At 39.0% G+C, this 19,627-nt stretch overlaps 1 pseudogene; it reads right to left on the reverse strand.

Moving 5' to 3' along the window:
- Positions 1–3,033: 3,033 nt before the first annotated feature.
- LOC144236920 (synaptogyrin-4 pseudogene) lies at positions 3,034–3,934 on the reverse strand (annotated as a pseudogene).
- Between the last annotated feature and the right edge of the window lie 15,693 nt (positions 3,935–19,627).

Below are 19,627 nucleotides of genomic sequence, written 5' to 3' on the forward strand. Positions count from 1 at the left end.
TTCTCTCTGTTCTCATTTCTTCCAGGTTAATTCTATCAGGATGCAAACAAGCTGTATTATTTCCAATCTAAACCACAAAACAAAATAAAAGCAGCAAGTCTCACTTGACCCTGATGTGCCCCACTAGTCTTGCCCCTCCATTTGCTCTCCTTAATGCAAACATCCCCCAAAGAGGTGTCCTTGGACTTATGGTCTCTTCTTGGCCTTCTCACATCTGCATACCCCAATCCAGAGTATGTACCCCAGATTCTACCCAAACAACTCTTGTTAATTTTTCATCACCTCTGGCAAGAGGCTCAGAGATTGATGTTATGTTCAGAATGGCAAAGAGAGAGAGAATGAAGGGGACCTTGCTGCCCAGAAATGCCCAGACTCCATTCCTGAGTCTCTCTTTTGTTCTCTAATATCTTCTCCATGATAGAAAATGGCCTCAGACCATTTCTCAGTGTTTTCTTGCTAATCTGACAATTTGGGGAAATAAATTTTGCTTATCTTTGAGAATTAGGATTCTAGAACCAGCCACTGTTGTCTCCCTTCATATTTACTGCAAAGGAAAAAACAGATAACACTGCATGTGGTCCTTGCCATTCAAATATTGATACTTGCTACCATTGAAGACCGTCGTTCTTCAGTCAAGCCAGGTGTGTGACAAAAGGTAGAATTACAAAGTCTTTGCCAACAAGGATTCTGAGGCTAAAATTCTAATTCTTCTCTGTTATGTGTCTCTTGGCTAATGGGTTGGTATGTATACAAAAGCATCATGACCTCCCTTCATTTGGGTAAAGAAGGTGCCAGAATACGTAGACACTGGCCTGCTTCTCCATTGGCTGGAGAAACTTTATCCCCTCAAAACATTTCTCCAAATATGGCTATCGTGTCCCTTGCATCATGCTGAGTTGAAAGGTCTCTAAACACTAAGTACAAGTATCCTAAAGAATTCCATTGTGGACCTGTAAAATATGCAGTTAGAGAAGACACTTCCACCCTTCCCAGTAAGCAAACTCAATCTGTCCCAGAAACTGGCCCACTAAATTCCAGGGAGGGACACCATGTGGTTGATCCTCTCATTGCCAACTTTAATGGAAATACAAAATTTGACTCTTGAATGGAAAGATTAGCAATTTGCCTAAACAAACATAAATTTTCCTTCTTTTTTAAAAAAATGTTTTCAATGTTTATTTATTTTTGAGAGAGAGCAAGCGAGCGAGCAGAGGAGGAGCAGAGAGGGAGACACATAATTCAAAGCAGTCTCTAGGCTCAGAGCTGTCAGCACAGAGCCTGACACAGCTCAAACTCACAAATTGCAAGATCATGACCTGAGCCAAAGCCGGATGCTTAATTGACTGAGCTACCCAGTCGCCCCTTAGCAAACTTAAATTTTCAATTTATTACCAGGAAGTGATCATCACTTCTGATTCCCAGGCAACATTGAATGGAGTTAAAAATACAGACGGTGTCAAGTGAAAGGGGCATAAGATTCTAGCATTGTATTGCTGGGAGCCGCACTGGCCTCGCTGGATGACAGTCACAGAGAGGAAATGGCAGCGTTTGCACAGCTCCTGACATGAGAAATGAAAACTGGTATCTCCTTCTGCTACTACGGGCTCATGTTGCAAATGAGGCTGCTGGAACTGACCAGGCATACAATATTCTAGATCACACCGATATTCCCCACACAGATTGCTCATAAGGAAAAGCATATTCCTGCCTTTTCAAAAGAGACTTTAGATGAAAGCATTGTGGATCATTGTCAAAAGGCTCTTCCCATGGGCCTTGCAGATCCAAGACTTACATAATAAAGGGGGCTAAGAACACAAGAGTTACAATTGAGTCTAGCCCTGAGACAAAGAGCCTAATTTAGCGTTAAGGACAGATATCCACCCCCACCCAATTGTTTCTGCTTGGAGCACCAGCCCCCCAAGGCAGTGACTTATACTGGCCTTGAACATGCTGATTGCTCCCTGTGAAGGAGCCTATTGAGGAACTTCTTCTTTTGTGATTATGGGAGCAGAGGTGTTTCCTGAAAGACCTTTTTGACCCCTGCTCACAAAGAAGTAACTTCACCCTTTTTATGCTAAAAACNAAAAGAGACTTTAGATGAAAGCATTGTGGATCATTGTCAAAAGGCTCTTCCCATGGGCCTTGCAGATCCAAGACTTACATAATAAAGGGGGCTAAGAACACAAGAGTTACAATTGAGTCTAGCCCTGAGACAAAGAGCCTAATTTAGCGTTAAGGACAGATATCCACCCCCACCCAATTGTTTCTGCTTGGAGCACCAGCCCCCCAAGGCAGTGACTTATACTGGCCTTGAACATGCTGATTGCTCCCTGTGAAGGAGCCTATTGAGGAACTTCTTCTTTTGTGATTATGGGAGCAGAGGTGTTTCCTGAAAGACCTTTTTGACCCCTGCTCACAAAGAAGTAACTTCACCCTTTTTATGCTAAAAACTTTGTCTTGTATGCTAAAGATACCTTCCTTCCCCATAGGATAAGCGTCTAAACCACCTACCTCAATCACTATTGATAAAGGTTATGCAGGAGTCTTCTACAAACCTATCTTCTGGGAAATTCTTACATATCAAAGAAGTTTGTTATCAGAAATCATTGTCTAAGGCAAATGCTACTTCTGTGCCATCCCCCAAACACTTAATTATAAAATAAAGTTGAGTCCCAGTCAGAGCAGAGATGCCTGCCTGGCGACCGGAAAGACTCTCAGACCTCTCATCCCTCCCTCGCCGATTCCGTCCTTCCTTCAGGGACCCCGGACCCCACCGGAGGTATCTATTCTAATGTACTTGATAATGCTGTTCTGCACTGAGCAGTCTCTGAGCCACTCTAACAGTTGAGGAAGACAGCATTAGTCACGTAGAATTGCAATCCAATGTATGGAGCCTGGTCCCTAATGCGCTTAATAAGACTCACAAGTCAAAACATAAAAAACAAAACACTAGAACAGTGTCTTTTTGGTTTGTTTTTGTTTTCAGAAGACCTGGAGGGAGGCCCGTCTCTTCACTGACGAGGGTGAGGGTGTTCACTTGTCAGGCATCATGGGGAGGCAGGGGCCTTGGGGTGCTCAGGTGGGGGGAGAGGGCGGAGGTGGTGCCACTCAGGCTGCTGGGATCTGCGGGCGTGTTGTCGGGGCTCAAGGCAGAGCGCGGGGGCAGGGCGGTCAGCACCACCCCACCCTCATCCAGGGAGCGCTTGTAAGGGACCGGGGAGTCATTCCGGAGGTCCCGGAGGGCCAGGCAGGCCTGGAACATCCAGCCGAGGACGGAGAAGGTGAAGGTGAGGCTGCTCACCAGAGCGTTGGCGCTGCTGCTCGCCAGGAGGAACCCCTCAGGCGGCGAATGCTGCCACTGGTTGGCCAGGAGGCAGAAGCCCACGAACCAGACGCCCGTCCACAGGACTGTTCTAGTTCATCAACTGTAGATGAACAGATGGGAAAAAGCAGAAATCTTAGGTTGGAAAGAATATTGGGCTGGAATCCGGTGACTAGCACACCCTGCGAGTGCAGGATGAAGGAACTTGCACTTCCTCTGAGCTCTAAACTGGGGTAACAGTATTGCGCCTGCTCACATCCCTGCCTTCCTCCACAAATGCAACAAACGTTTGTGCTCAAGCTGTAAGGAAGCCTCCTACGGGGGTGAAAAGAAACAAAGTGGCCAAGAGCCTAAGCACTACAGCTCCACCAAGGTTTCATTGCAGGACGCCTGGCAAGCTCCTCAGTCCCTTTGTACCTTACCTTCCTCCTGTGTAAAACAAGGCGAACAATAGGATGTGCCCCGAAAGATAGTTTTGAGGATGGAACAGTTGATTCTTACAAACGTTTGAAGTAGTTTCTGGCAAACAGGGATTATGGGTGTTACCCGTCTCATCACCCGACCCGTCTGCAAGGTATGGGGAGAACACCCTTGGAGAGTTTGCTGTGGCATTGCTGTTTGCACAGGCACTTTGTATTCTTACTTTAAAGATCAAGCAACATCATACATGGAAAAAAGCTTTGTAAGTTCTTTATACAACAGGCATTATTATTATTATTTGAATTCACCACCCCACCCCAAGGAAGAAAAAGGACTTTAATGATGTACATTAAACTAAATAATGCAGAATTTAATTAGTTTAAACTGTGGGATTCCGTATGAAAGTCTTTTTAGGTGGGCTGTAGCATTGCTTTTAGGAAATAATGAGTCCATTTTAGGGTATTAAATGAGTTCCTAATGCCTTAAAGAATGAAAGCGCCCCCCTGAAGAGCCCTCCTTCAGCCCGGCTTGGCACAAAGGCAGAGAGCTAGCTCCTTGTTACCCAGACGGCTCTTGTCTTTCCAATAAACCATCTCTAGACAGGAATAGCCAGGCATCCGTGAAACTCTTCTTCTTCTTCTTAGTTTTCCTTGCTGCTTTTTAATAGGTTTAATCCTTTCTTATTTAAAGTCTTTGAGTGTTTTCCCGTGTAATTTTTTAAAATAAAGTTTAAGTTATCTAGACTGGCACCAGAAATTATTTTTTGAAAATGTAAATTGATTCAAACATTGGTTCAGTGTATGTCAATTATTAGGCTGACAGCTGAACTCTTGGATCTCTCGACAATTTAAATATTAATGTAGACTTTCAATAGCATCTTATGTGTTATGTCCAATACAATCAAAAAGGAAATGGATGCACTCCAAATAGCTAGCATTTGATAATGTGCACTCTGAAACGTCCAACAGAGATCCTCCCAAGGGAAGGGGACACGGCAACATTTCCCATAACTTTTTGCCAGCCATGTGGCTGCTTACCCATTCCTAAAAAAGGTGAGTCTAATTTCATGGAAGTTCCTTCCACTTAACTACATCTAAATGTAGATGGTTTTTTGGATTCATTGGCGGGGCTGGTATGAACCAGGCATTTTTAATTGAAATAGAATCTCTAGCACTTCAGGAATGGTCCACTTTCAGAAAATAATGGGCTTCAAGCTTCATCCTATTATCATGAATGGGAATCTTTGGAAGGGAGTTGTTAAGTCAATGGTAGGCCTTTGACAGATTTCGAGTACCCAGGTACTTTTAAAACCTGTATGTATTAGAAAATACAAACATAAACTAATTGTTGCCCATGTTGAAAATCCCAAGTATTAGGTAGCATTCATCAAATATTATATTCTACCTTCTTTAGTGTGAGATAAGTAGTAATAGGAGAAACTCCAAGTATTTTCAGATATGATTTAATTGACAAAATGATAGTTTCACATAGTTTCTCCTCAGAGTACAAATGCCAGTAATTATCAAGTCTGTCATAGCTTATCTTTGTACAAAATGGTGGATCAAGAAAGTCTTTCTAAGAGAAAATTTTAAGAATGAATTTGCGGGGCGCCTGGGTGGCTTAGTCGGTTAAGCGTCCGACTTTCGCTTAGGTCATGATCTCGCGGTTCGTGGGTTCGAGCCCCACATCGGGCTCTGTGCTGACTGCCAGCTCAGAGCCTGTTTCAGAGTCTGTCACTCCCTCTCTCTCTGACCGTCCCCTGCTCACGCTGTCTCTCTCTCTCTCTCTCCTAGAGATACATAAAACATTTAAAAAATTTAAAAAAAAAAAAAAAGAATGAATTTGCAACAAGTTTTGAAGTTGTACCTGGGGTTGAACCCTGTTCCTAATACTTATTAGTGTGTAATCATAGGTAAATGATTCAAACAAGTCACTGCGTGTTCCCTGGAGATAGTATACAATAATGCCTGCCTTTTAGAACTGAGAGAGAAAACATGTGATAATGAAATTTATGAAACATTGCTGGTTCATGGTATGTATGTATGTATGTGTGTGTACATGTATTTTGATACATACTTCCCCCATTACATATATAGAAATTGAGACCTTGACTCATGTCTCTAAGAACACATAGCTCTTCAATAGCAAAATAAGTTTTGAATCTAAGACAAATCTTTTAAATTTCCTCATAGTTAATGTGATCTTAACAAAAATCGGTAAGTCAGTACAATGCTCTACTTCTCATTTCTGAAAACTGTCAGGATGTGCTTTAATTGATTATTTCGGTATCTTATTAAGTACAATCATGAACCTACCTCCCCTCCCTAAATATGTGAGTTCACATTCAAGTGAAATAAACCACAAACCAGCATGATAGAAAACTGAGGAAATCTTCAAGATGCTAAAAGTGGAAGAAAACCAATTAACTTGGAAAGCAGGTTAAACGTAAATACAGCAGACAACTGCTGGTCTTTATTTAGTATTGGTGAGTGGAAAATACATGTCTGCTCCATTCACAACGTAAACCAAACCTTGCACTAGATAGCAACATATTAGCATACTCCAAACTTTGATTCACCACTCCAGATTTTACTTTCCTCTCACCCGTCTTTTTTCTTTGGCTCACGTGTTTTGCTAGGCAGTAATAATGACAATAATGCCTCTTTCTGAAATTCTTCCAAGCTTTGTTTGAGACTAGCTGTCTCTGTTCGATACCAATTCCCTTCAGAATCGATAGCAATGTAAATGTAGTGCTACTAGCACTTGCGCACGCACTTTCTTTTCTAGGGCATGTGAGGGATATGAGTAATCATAAGATGCATGTTTGTAATATAGTTTGGGAAATTATTACTTAGGATTAGGTTGCTTTATATGTAACAAAAATTCTAATTATAGCAGCTTAAACAAGTGTATTTGTTCCTTATACTGCTGTATAAAACCATCACAAATTTAGTGACTTTAAACAAAAATGTATTTCCTCAGAGCTCTGGAGGGCAAATGTCCAAAATCAAGGTGTTAGTAGGGCCATGCTCCCTCTAGAGGCTTTAATGGAGATTCTTTCCTTACCTTTTCCATCTTCTAGTGGCTTCCCACATTCCTTATAGCTGGATCACTCTAATTTCTGGTTCTTATCTTCACATCTTCTGCTCCTCTGTGTGTCTGAGGCTTCTCTGTGGGTCTCTCTTCACTGTGTCTGCTATAAGAACACTTGTAATTGAATATGGGGCCCACCTGGACAACTCAGGATGCTCTTATCTTGAGAGCCTTAAGTTGGTCACATTTGTAAAGACTTTCTCCAAATAAGGTTACATTCACAGGTTCTAAGGATTAGGACATGGACATAATTCAACCAACTACAACAAAGGAGAAGCTTATTTCTGTTTTATAAAATCTAGGCAAAGAGCCAAAGGCTGATAGGATTCTCCACAGCGTGTCAGCAACCTGAACTCCTACTATCTGGTTTCCCTGCTAAAATGGGCTTCCTTTCTCAAAACAAGCTTATAAGCCAAGATGGCTGATTCAACCATTGCATCTGATTTTGAGGCAGTAGAAGGAAAAATAGGGTCAATGGCAGGGCTGTTGACCCTGGTCTCAGACTTCTCATTATAGAAGAAATAAAAACTCCATATTTTAGTACTTTGTAAGTTAAAATAGCTTTTTTAAAAAAAATTTTAATGTTTATTTACTTTTGAGAGAGAGGGCGAGAGAGCATGCACACACATGAGTGGAAGAAAGTCACAAAGAGAAGGAGACACAGAATCTGAAGCAGGCTCCAGGCTCTGAGCTGTCAGCACAGAGCCTGATGCAGGGATCAAACTCACGAACCTCAAGATCATGACCTGAGCTGGTCAGATGCTTAAGCCACTGAGCCACCCAGGTGCCCCCCATACACATATTTAAGGCTATTAAGCCATGCAAAGCAACATATCAGAGGCGACTGTGATAGAGTCCAGAAGAGGGGGAGAACTCTGTGGCTCAAATGATCCAGAAAGAGCTTGTTCCTGGTCATTATCAGGATTAGTGAGATTTGACAAGGTGGGAAAAATGAACTTCCAGATGATGTCAAGACTTAATTGATCTTTCTGGACCATAAAACCCAACAACGTGGATTTCTGTACTTGTTACCCGAAATCCCTTAGTTTGTGTATTAAGAGCAAAAAAAAAAAAAAAATCATTCTAAAAGGAAATCTATATTATATCACTCACCTCTGTAGTGCTGTCAGAGCTCAGCCAGGAAAGCAGAACCAGAAGAAACCTCAGATTTACTTAACGTGGCAAGGTGCTATCTGAGGAACAACAATCAAGGGAGAAAAAAACTAGATATGGGAGATAAGAAGAGAGGTAGAGTCTGAGTTTTGAGGAAAACAGAAGAGTTTGAAGAAGCTGCTGCTATTTAAAAAAAATTGCTCCCCACACCCTGCTGGCCCCACATGTGCTACCCCTCCAAGAGAATTCAGAACAGGCTTATACTACTACTACTGAAGCTTTTGGAGCAGTGCTACAGACAACAAACCTTAAAACAAGGACAAGAAAGCGCTGGGGAAAACACTTGCATCTGGAAGATGAAAGCAACAGCAGCAACAAAACTTAGCAAACTACATAGTATAAATCTCAATTATGATCACTTAAGATGAAGGTAGATCACTACTTTTACTCAGTGTAGAGATGACTGAGAAGCTGGGCACTGAGCTAACCACATAAACATTCCGTTCCTCAAAATCACAGAAAAATGGATAAGATGCAGACAGAACCCACAAATATTGGTTGTTTGCATATTAACTTCAAGAGCATTCTACCTTTATTGCCTTTTAAAAATATCATGCACAATATGCAAATAAATACTCACTATGAGTATTTTTTCCATCAATTATTTCCCCCTGTGCTGAAAGGAGCCCAGGGGATTACCGATTCGTGGCACAGGCACTTGGTATTTACTTGCTACACAGTGCCATCTGGTGGCAAATGTGGCAAATTTCAGACACAGGGTCCCTGGGATCTAGACAGATTCACTGGGGCTATAGACCTTGATGTGTCAACCCCATGGAAACATTTGTCAAAGTTGAAGATCAAGTTGTTTGTTAATTATTTTCATTAGTACTCTTAATATGTAGTTAATTTATTCCCAATAAAAATGAACTATTTTATGAACAAACTGATTTATAATAGTAACAATTCTCAATCTTCATTAAGACTGTAGTTTTTAAAGTCCTATTCTTATTTATTAATACACAAGATGGCTATGGATATTATGCCTTTCTCACAAATGGAAAAATGAAGCTCTGGTAGGTTAAAGAAATGGCTCAAACTCACACAGCTAAAAATAATGGTGCTGCTAAAACCCAAATAAAGACTCTCTGTTACTAATCTGTGTGTCTTCTTCACACTGATCCTGTTAGCCTAGGCTTAAAATGAAATGGTGCAGTTTCAGTTGAAACTATATTGAAGCTTATGCTTCAGTGCAAAGTGGGTCTTTTGAATTAGATGACACTTCATAAAGTAACAGTTCCAAGTCTCTCCTTTATGGGATCTGGAGGAAGACCCTGGGAATGTTGGTGGAAATGGCTGTGCATTCCAAAAGGTCAGTAGGTGATTTTGTTGTTGTTGTTTTCTCCCAACCCTTGTATTCACATATATGAAACACCATCTCTCTTTGTGTTTTGCTCTGCTGCCCTGTCTTGGGATTTACTCCTTATAACTGCTTTTTATCAGAAGCAACACCTACTTTCCAGTAGACCTTCAGGTGGCCCCTCACTCCCTCCTGGTAGATGTATTTCTTTCAGAGTTAATCAAAGAATGATATTTAAGGTGGCATCTCTTATTAGGCATCTAGATGACTTATGCCATTCCTATCAATGAGACCTTTTCAACCCTAATATCTGTTCCAGAGATTTATGGAGTACAGCCTTGAAATTTAATTATGGTGATGTTTCAGAGGCTGATGGACAGCTTTAAGCATCTTGCCTTAACATTGTTAGACAGTCCCAAGTTTCACTGCTATAAAAGATTGAAGATCAGTCTACTGCATGTCTTACCTTCATTATGATCTATAGGTATAAGCCTACATTTCTCAGACCCTGTCAGAAGGTTTTTTATCTTGTGAGAAACTATTGAAATTTAAGGCCATTTTTCTCAAAAGCCTATTTAAACTTATGGGTATGGTCCTGATGCTGTCAGTATTTTGGTCTTTCCTTTATGGTTGCTTACATTTTTAGACTTGAGCAAAGAGTTCTAAAACAATTCCAGAAAAAAAGTTATTAATGTATTCATTTAAAATAATCTCCTGAGAAAATGCTTAATATGCATCATGATGTTTCATCCTTATTGGTTCATCAAAGTCATTTGAAAATATATTTCAAAATTTACCCCAAAATGTAGAACATTTTCTTTCCCAAAGCTACTGAACCACTGAAAACCCCAAATTTCCTTTTTCTTTATACCATTTATCAGCAGCAGCAATAAAGATTTTGGAATTAGAACTTAGGTAGCAATTTTGGGATGATGTATTAGCCCTTCTTCAGCTATGTTTGCTCTAGAGAGGTGATTAATATAAATGTCAGTTTATTTGTTAACTAGGAATATGTAACACAGAAAAAAAGATACAGGAAAGAACTGATACTGCCATTTCCAGGGCCTCGTTTTAGACCCTAAATGAACTTTAGTTGGAGAATGGCCATCACTGATAAACACTAGAAATAATATTGCCTAAAGTGACAGAAAATACAGTGGCATCCATCCCTTTTCAAGGTTAAGAAGTTTCTTACTCTGTTTCAAGAGCTCAGCATATAAATACAGTTTACAAGGAACTTTAAACTGATCACTAAAACCTGTGTATATTCAACTGTTAAATAAAAAGGAAGACTGTGGTGTTGATCAAGCCCAATAATCACTCTTTAATATCACTAGGGAGATAGCAGCATGATGAAAAGTATAAGGAGAGTATAAATCAACTGAAGAAATTCTGAGCCAAAGACCTTCATTTTTAAAAGGCAGAGATTAAAATCACCGAGCTAATAAGATCTGCTCAGGGACCTAGAAATGTCAGCCAAAAATACGGAAAATGTATCCCCCAAGAGTAAGCGTTACTAGGTTGGTTTATAAATAATAGTTATCTGCTGAAAACAGACCATTAAGCTTGCTGTTTAGCTTAAAGGTAGTATTTAGTTAGAATTCTATGTATGGGATGTCTTATTCATATATTAATATTCCTGTCTAATGGATAGCAAAAAAATAAATAAATAAATATTAAAAGTAGATTCTGCATTAGTTTCCTAGCTCTTTCCTGACATCTGACATTCACTCTATGCTGCAAGTAATACTGATTTGCAAACGTCTCCTCTGACCCAAGACCTTCAAAAGATACTCTTGGAAGATGCCTCATATTACTTTGACCACCTAAGGTAGTGAGTGATATGATCTATTAATTTGGCAATCATCCCAATACATTGGGGGTTAAAGAACAAAAGAGTGTCTTAGTAATTTTGCCTTCAAGGTCTACCTCTGTTCCAGGCAAACAGCAAGTGTTCAGTACAAATTGTTGATCTTTATTAATTCTCTCACTATGTCTAACTATGTCTCAACATAAACATATCTCCAACCCAGCTGATCAACTTCTGATCCCCAGACACTGAAAATCCCTTCCTCTGTGGTTTGGTTTATACCATGTCTCCTTCTAGGAGGTTCTGATTCTTTACTTTCTAACTCTCTCCATTTTTTAAAACAATTTTTTAATGTTTAGTTATTTTTTGAGAGACAGAAAGAGGGACAGAGAGCAAGTGCAAGTGGGGGAGGGGCGGAGAGAGAGGGAGACACAGAATCCAAAGCAAGCTCTAGGCTCTGAGCTGTCAGCACTTCACTGACCGAGTCTCCCAGGCACCCTGTAACTCTTTCCATTTTTATAAGATATAGTCTACGAGACATCTCAGAAAACAAACTTTTCTCTCATTTCTCTTCCTATAGCATTGACTATTTTCCCCAGTTCTCCTAGCTTATGTTGGTACATGCTATCTTTTGCCATTGCTATGTTTTTAATTCACAATCAAAATTCCAAAACAAGACTGAGTCTCTTCAAGGACAGGAGTCATATCTTGGATTTTGTCACACAGCAGTTACCTAGAGTGCTGCATTAGCGTGTGCAGGTACCCCGTAAATCTGAGTTAACACTGTTTCAGTGCTCATCTAATGATAACATAGCATAATAAAAATGAAGCCCAGTGCCTGGCAGGCAACACAAGTATAAACTCTGAACATTAACTTGATAAAGCACATGAAAGTTCAGGCTGAAAACAGGTAATACAAAATGATTTGATAAAATTAATTTTTAAAGAAAGTTTGAATCATTACAGTGAAAAAAGTTGTGCAAAATCTTACTCATCATTCAATATATATTTTTAAAAAATGCCACTTTTTTGAGGATGACTCCCTTATTCATTTCCCTCCCCTCCCCAGACAAATCAGAAGCGATGGTTTCCTAAGATAAATACTCCAACCTTAGCATTTATTTCTCAACTATTTGGTCTTTCTTGGTTATGCTTGAAGTATCATCTCCATTTTGGAATGTACTTAATTGAACATAATGTGTTTTGTCCTCTTCTAAGGCGTAAGGTATTTGAGGGAATGAGATCAAGTTTAATTTATTTTTGAAATAGACCCAACACGTATAGCATGGCTTACCTGTAGAAGGGCCTCCGTGTGTGCCTGCATGCCTACATGAATGAATAAGGGTCTATATTGTTACAATAGAGGCATTCAAGTTAAAATTCTGTGCTGGAGGCCAGCAATGGTTCTCGATTCCTAGAAACACACTTTTTAATTTCAATGTTTCTGAAATCACAATACCTCTTATATTGGATATGCACATTTAGTGTTGTTATTGTGGATTGTGTGTGTGTGTGTGTGTGTGTGAGAGAGAGAGAGAGAGAGAGAGAGAGAAGGAGAAAGAGAGTGAGAGAGAGAGACAGAAGGGGGAGGGAGAGAGAGACAGGGAGAGAAAGAAAGAGAGAAATAGTTATTAAATGATGACATATCTTAGAATAAATAGCATCTTTGAATTGAGAAACTAGAATACAGGTCAAAACTTCTGACTTAAAGATCAGCTATTGAGTTTTCATCTGTCTACAAGAAAGAGTACATGGTTGAATGTGAGGAAAAGAATCTCCATCTTCCCAAAGAGGTGCAGAGTTCTTTGTTTGATGCATTGCATCCCTGGAATGAAATGAGTAAGTATTTGCTATGACTAGAATACATACTCATTTCTAAAAAACTGCAAGTGTTGTTTAAAAGAAAGCTAGCCAACTGCCCACTGCTCTTCCTGCATCCTTTGTTCTCAGATGTTAATCTGTTATCTCCCATGCCCCCGTCATCACTGTGATTCATGGCTATCTTTAAATATAGATGGATTGCTTAGTACTGTCTTCATTCATGTTTTGCCTGAACCTTCTCATTCATGATAAAGACTAGTTGATTTGGATGTGTAAAATCTTGGGTTCATAGCCAAACAACAGTTGGCCAGTTTGCAAATTAAATCCTTGGTTATAAAGAGTTCCAGGAAAGAACAAAAAATGTGGATCACATAGTGTACCTAGAATTCTACTTCTAGAAACACTTCCCTGGCACCAGACATGCTGACTGTATGATGTGAGCATAACCTTAATCACAAAGGACAGTAGGCTAAGCTACCCACACTGTGTGCAAAAAGTAGTCAAGATGATGGAACCCTTTCTGATCCCCTGCTACCTACTTTGGGATTATCCATAAGGTTTGTAAAAGTAAGTAGCAGAGAAAAATCACACTCTGTATTAATTTTGGATAATGGCCAAGGCAGCCTCTTGAGTATATGTATTCAGGAAGTCTCTGATAAAACAAGAAGCCATTATTATTTCTTAGGAAAATGTATGGGATATGCTGTTGTTTATTTTTCCTTTTTCATAGCATAGTGGTCTAATCACTACCTGTATGTGTGCATGTATCTGGGTAGGGATGAGTAAGCAAATGATAAAAAAACATGTATTGGATCCAATTGTATTTTGAAGTGTGATCATTGCTATAAAAGACTGCAGTTGTCCTTGTGACTCTAAAGAGTTAATTTTTTTCTAGCATGATTTCATTTTATATCCCAAAGAATCAGATTACTCCCAGAAAAATGCCACTTAAGTGGGAAAAATAAAAGGAGGCAAGAAAAGGATAGACAAAAAAGCAGGCTTGAATGCATAATGAATGCTTTGCAACTCATTGATAGACAACCCTTAAAACAAAGCATTGTTGTGTAAAATGTTCTAGAGAAAAGAATTCAAGAGTTTATCAAATGAGTTATTGGAGAAGAATTTTTTAAAATCTGCCAGAAATGTACCAGGCCATTATTGCATCTTATAAATTATTTATTATTCTTAGATATGTCATAAAGCCCAACACAAATAAAGGAAAAATGCTGACAAGACAGAAACATCATTGTGAATATAGAGATAGCTTCCTGAAGCCTTGAAAAACGCTCCAAGAATCTATGCACTCTGCCCGCCACATTGTCACCACTTATGTGTCTTGCTTCTTTGTGTTTGAGGGTGTCAGCACTTTGCTCTCCCAACAAGTCCACCCATTCCTGTTTCTCTTTGCATGACTAAGCTAATAGACCACAAACCATTTGTGTCTGTGTGTGTGTGTGTGTGTGTGTGTGTGTGTGTGTAAAAGAGAGAAAGAGGAGAATTAACCATGAAAAATTAAGTAAAATGTGATGGTGAAGAGAATCCAATTTTATTTTATTTTTAAAATTTTTTAATGTTTTATTTATTTCAGAGAGAGAGAGACAGCATGAGCAGGGGAGGGTCAGAGAGAGAGGGAGACACAGAATCTGAAACAGGCTCCAGGCTCTGAGCTACCTGTCAGCACAGAGCCCGACACGGGGCTTGAACCCACAAGCTGTGAGATCATGACCTGAGCCAAAGTCGGACGCTTAACCGACTGAGCCATTCAGGCACCCCGAGAATCCAATTTTAAAAACATCTATTAATATGACTACCTAGTTTATGTGCAACTCTGCAAGATTTTGCCATTTCTCACGACTGCCTTAGCTGTTCCAGAGTCTTACTTAATACAGCAGGGAAGTCTCCCTAGTCTTTCATTCTTATGAAGCAGGCTAATGAAATATCATAGAAATGGTTTCATTTTAACACCGGGAAGACATTAAGTATCTAACTGTAAAATATTTTTCTCCTTATTCACTTTTAAGGGTCTTATGAAAATGAGTATGCTTTTAAGTAAAAGCAGCAATTTCAAAGTTGCTTAGTCAAATGAAGACACACTATCTTCCATCTTTTGCTTTATTCTTTGCCCATTACTGATTTCCAGTTCTGGAAGCACATTTTTCTTCTTCATGGCCTTTCTGGTGAATGGCTAAAACTAGATCCCAAATTCCCTTAGGACAGACATTCTGTCTTAGGTACTTAGTATCCTCTGCAGCACTTCACCAAGTGTTTTGCAGGTCACAGGCATTCCATAAATATTCATTGATTTTAATGTGTGTGTGTGCAGAGTGGGTTGCATAGAATCTTTCACCTCCTCTTAGTGCACACCTAGAAAACTCTAGGGCACTGAATATCACGTCACTTTATCTGACCTTCTCCAGGGTGGGGGTCCCCGAGGTCCCACAGCTCTAATCTTTTTTCTATCTAGGAAATCATACTAAATAATACAATTATCTATGATTTAACTCCTGTACGTAAGCACAACAACCCTAAGAAGACAACTTACCTACTGTTAACTCATAGCTACATGGCTCAACATTTTTCTGACTCTCATTTTCTTAATCTTGTGTCTAAATAAATATACCTTTAATCCATATATTATTTCAGAGACATTCCCACATATTTTGTTAAAGATTGTTCTGGCAATATACAGATGAAATAAAGTCAAGTATGGATGGTCTAACACCTAGGAGTAATTATAGAAAGAACCATAGTAGGACCTGGGGTACAGTGAGAATGTTGGTGAAGGCTGAAGTTGCCAGTGAAAGACATGGCAAATGGGGAATTATTTCAATTTTATACTGTCCTTCTTGCCACATTCAAGACCTTGGAAAACCAGGACTTGGGTCATTGATTGGGCATAAAGTTCACTGACTGTCACATAAATATGGAGTGTATGACAGTGAAAGGAACAATTGGCTGCTGGTAAAGAAGCCTTACTACTGACAGCTGGGAAATCCTGGGCATTTCTCCTCTTGACTGGAACTTCTTTGATTGTAAAATGAAGGCATTACACTGGATTATTTCATTAAAAATTTTTTTAACGTTTATTCATTTTTTTGAGACACAGAGACAGAGCACCAGTGGAGGAGGGGCAGAGAGAGAGGGAGACAGAATATGAAGCAGGCCCCTACATGGGGCTCAAACACATGAACCGTGAGGTCACGACCTGAGCCGAAGTTGGAAGCTTAGCCTACTGAGTCACCCAGGCGCTCCTGGATTATTTCATTTTTTAATCATTGTTTTGCATTCTATGGGATCAATCTTTGATACTTTCTTTTTGCAGTGCCCCTGCAGTGCCCCATAATCTATCACTCCATGAGCATTCCTGAGAATGTCTCTGCATGTTTTCACCCCTCTTTTGGTTCAGACCCTGGCCAATGTTTTCCCTACCTTTGTCTTTACAGCTTCATTCACCCTGTACATGTAGTCTTCGCTAACCAGGACTTAAACTGCATCACTTCCAGCTCCTGTATCTTCCAACATGTCCTACGATTAGAGAACATGATTCACTTATCTTAGTCCAGAGTGACATCTGTTTTTTGTTCATTCTTTACTGAGAAGTTAGCTATTAGCTTGACTTCTGATCCATTATGTCAAGTTAATACTGACTACTTCTTATTTCTTGATTTCAAACATAACCTTTGCTGGTGCGATTTAGGTCCAGTTCCTTTCCTAGATCACTCTACTGCACAGTGATCTCTTTCCCCTCTAAATCTCTTTGGTGTTGTCTCTTCCAGTCATATCTTCCTTCCTATGATGGTTTCACTTCTCTGGATCTGCCAGTTATTATTTATGCGGCTCTGGGCAAATTACAATTGCTGAAGTCTTCAGTTGCTCTATCTATTAAATGTGAATGGTAGATTCATGTACCCACAGATGGCTTTGAATCCCCTCAGATAGTACGTACAAAGCACTTTGTACTGTGCTCACTTCCTAAGAATGACTAATACTGCTACCTAGAAAATATGTATCTTGGCCTTTTTCATTATAAGGAGTTTATTCTTAATTACAACAGAGCACAAGACAAGGAAAAATAAAAGTAACCTAGAGGTTTGAGTAGAATGCCGTGTGTTAGCAAACGTATGACTGCTCTTCTGATGATGGTAAAAATGACCAAGAGTATTTCAAAATGGGGAGTGTGAGGAATCTGTGGCCGAATGAGACTTGAGGAAGATATCATCTTCATTATGGAATTTTCAAAGATTTTCCCGAAGGAAATAATGGCAATAAAGCCATATGGAGAGGAGACCCTAGAATCACATCCCAACTCACTTCCCTGTGCGATAAGCGTGGCCTTTTGAGATCCAAGCAGAAGAGCTCAGGAACTCTATAAATACCATCTATTTGGGAGAGCAGAGGATTGAAAGTGGCGGTGAACTATAGGGCAGAAGGGGCTTTCCTTGGACAGTGTGGATTGAGGACATTTGAGGGAAGCTAAGAGGGTCTACAGAAGGTCCTGGGCATTTACACACATCCGATTCTTCCTTTAAGCAGCCCATCTATTCTTGAAAAAGCAGTGAGTGAGCCATGAGCATCCTCTCCCAGGTGACACTGGTACCATTAACCACTACCGAAAGACAGTGCCAAGTCCATGCTCCTTTTTCGTACACTGCCTATTAGTTACACGAGGAAACAGAAAGTAAACGGCCATTGAGCCAAGCTTTAAACTCAGTACTGTTTGACTCCAAAACACTAAAATAAAATATTTAAAGGATAGGAAAGTCATAATATAATTGACTGAAGATGGGCATCGAATCCATTCATAAATGTCTGAATGTTATAAATATGGTTGCAAAAGTGGAAATTTTATTTCCAAAAAATAAAATAGGTGATATTGTGAGAATTTTAAAAACTGATATTATAAATTAAACTATATGAAAATAATCCAGGATTTGGGTGAGAAGGTAAAGTATGGCAATGTTTTCATCTTGCATAACAGGAAGCCAATGAATACCATTTTCTTCTTGATATTGATAAAACACTTGGAAATTAAATACTCCTATAAACTGTAGGCTATTAAATATACAGAAACTGAATTTATCAAATACATAGGGAGTATAATGACAACACCGCATATTAAAACCCATGGACCTAGCCAAAGATGAAATTAAAAGAAAATTTACACCATGAAAGACTTTGATTAAAACAAGGAGAAATGAAGATACGCAACTTAAAGAAATAACAAAATCGTTCAAAAGAAAGGAGAAATAGAAGGAATTAATAAAGATATATGTAGAAGTGAATAAGTATAAGACAAAATGAATCTATAAATAAAATAAATTCCTTCTATCATATCACTCAAAAACTGTCTTACAGATGTTAATAAAATATGGAATTATGTTTGAGGTGGCATGGTTTATAATACTGGATATGTAGACACTTAAAAGTTAATTTTAGAAATTCTGTGGGTCACCTCAAAGAAATACATTTTCATATTTCAATATAGCTAAACCTGAGGATGAATTTTTTTGTCTAATCCTGAGGGCAACTGAGATGGTCTGCTCTCAAATAAAGGTTATGAGGGAAACACAAGTTTCCCCTTGGGAGTGCTTGGGAGTTACTAAAAGAGTAGGTTATAATCTTACCAACACCCAGAGCTGAGATGTAATAAATGATCCACAGACTAAAAAATAGGACAAATATGCCACATGTTTTAAGACATATTAGAGAACAAAATGGACACATTAATATAAGTATTTTTTTTAAAAATCCACATCTAGAACTATGAAGAACATGAGATTTTATTTATCCTACTCTCTAATTAACAAATTGTCCCACTACAATTTCATGAAGCTAGCAGAAGACACAAAACCTATGGATCAGAGACAAAAATCTTATGAGTATCATGTTTCTATTAATTCCTCTTGCACCCAAGTTCTAGGGGAGGTGATGTGGAGTGGGGCCAGTGGCTGCTGGGCCTTGAGCTGGCACCGAAATATTTTGTAACAAACTGAATGCAAACCTGCCTGACCTTTGTGGCAAAGCAAGATATTATCATATCATCTTTATTATGCTCAGCAGTAAACAGATCTGTCTTCTGCTCCAGAGGGAGACATTATCTTTTTCTTCCAAGGCTGTTTACTCTACAACATCTTTGAAAAGATATCCTAAGACACAGGCCGCCTTGCCTCTCCTCACAATATGTGCAGAACTGAGGGAGACCCATGGAGAATTGTCTCTGAATACACACAGATGCTCTAAATTGCAGCTGCTGATTTACTATTGCCCTGCATCTTAACCTGTACAACTCTGTGTAACAGGCTATAGAGTAGATAGGATCCAGGATTTGCTTAGCAACACTTAATAATTTTTCCAAGCAACTCAGGATAGTTCAGTCAGTAACGTACAAATCTAAGAGTTTATTACTTGAAATTATTTTTACAGGAAAAAATAATAGCTGAAAAACCTGGATGAAAAATTTTTAAATGTAAAAAAAAAAAAAAACCCACAGAAATTAGGACAAGTATATAATACAAAGAGGTCACAAAACATTATAATAAAATACTATATTTAACTAAATGATATATGATTTTCTAGGAAACATAAATTATCTGATTTTTTGGCACTTCAATCCTTCTGGAATAAATTTTGGTATATAATATGATGGTGGCATTGAATTCTTAGAATTAATTTATCAAATATACCCAAT

The sequence above is a fragment of the Crocuta crocuta genome, unplaced genomic scaffold (genome assembly GCF_008692635.1).
Source record: "Crocuta crocuta isolate KB4526 unplaced genomic scaffold, BGI_CrCroc_1.0 scaffold345, whole genome shotgun sequence".
Lineage (NCBI taxonomy): Eukaryota > Metazoa > Chordata > Mammalia > Carnivora > Hyaenidae > Crocuta > Crocuta crocuta.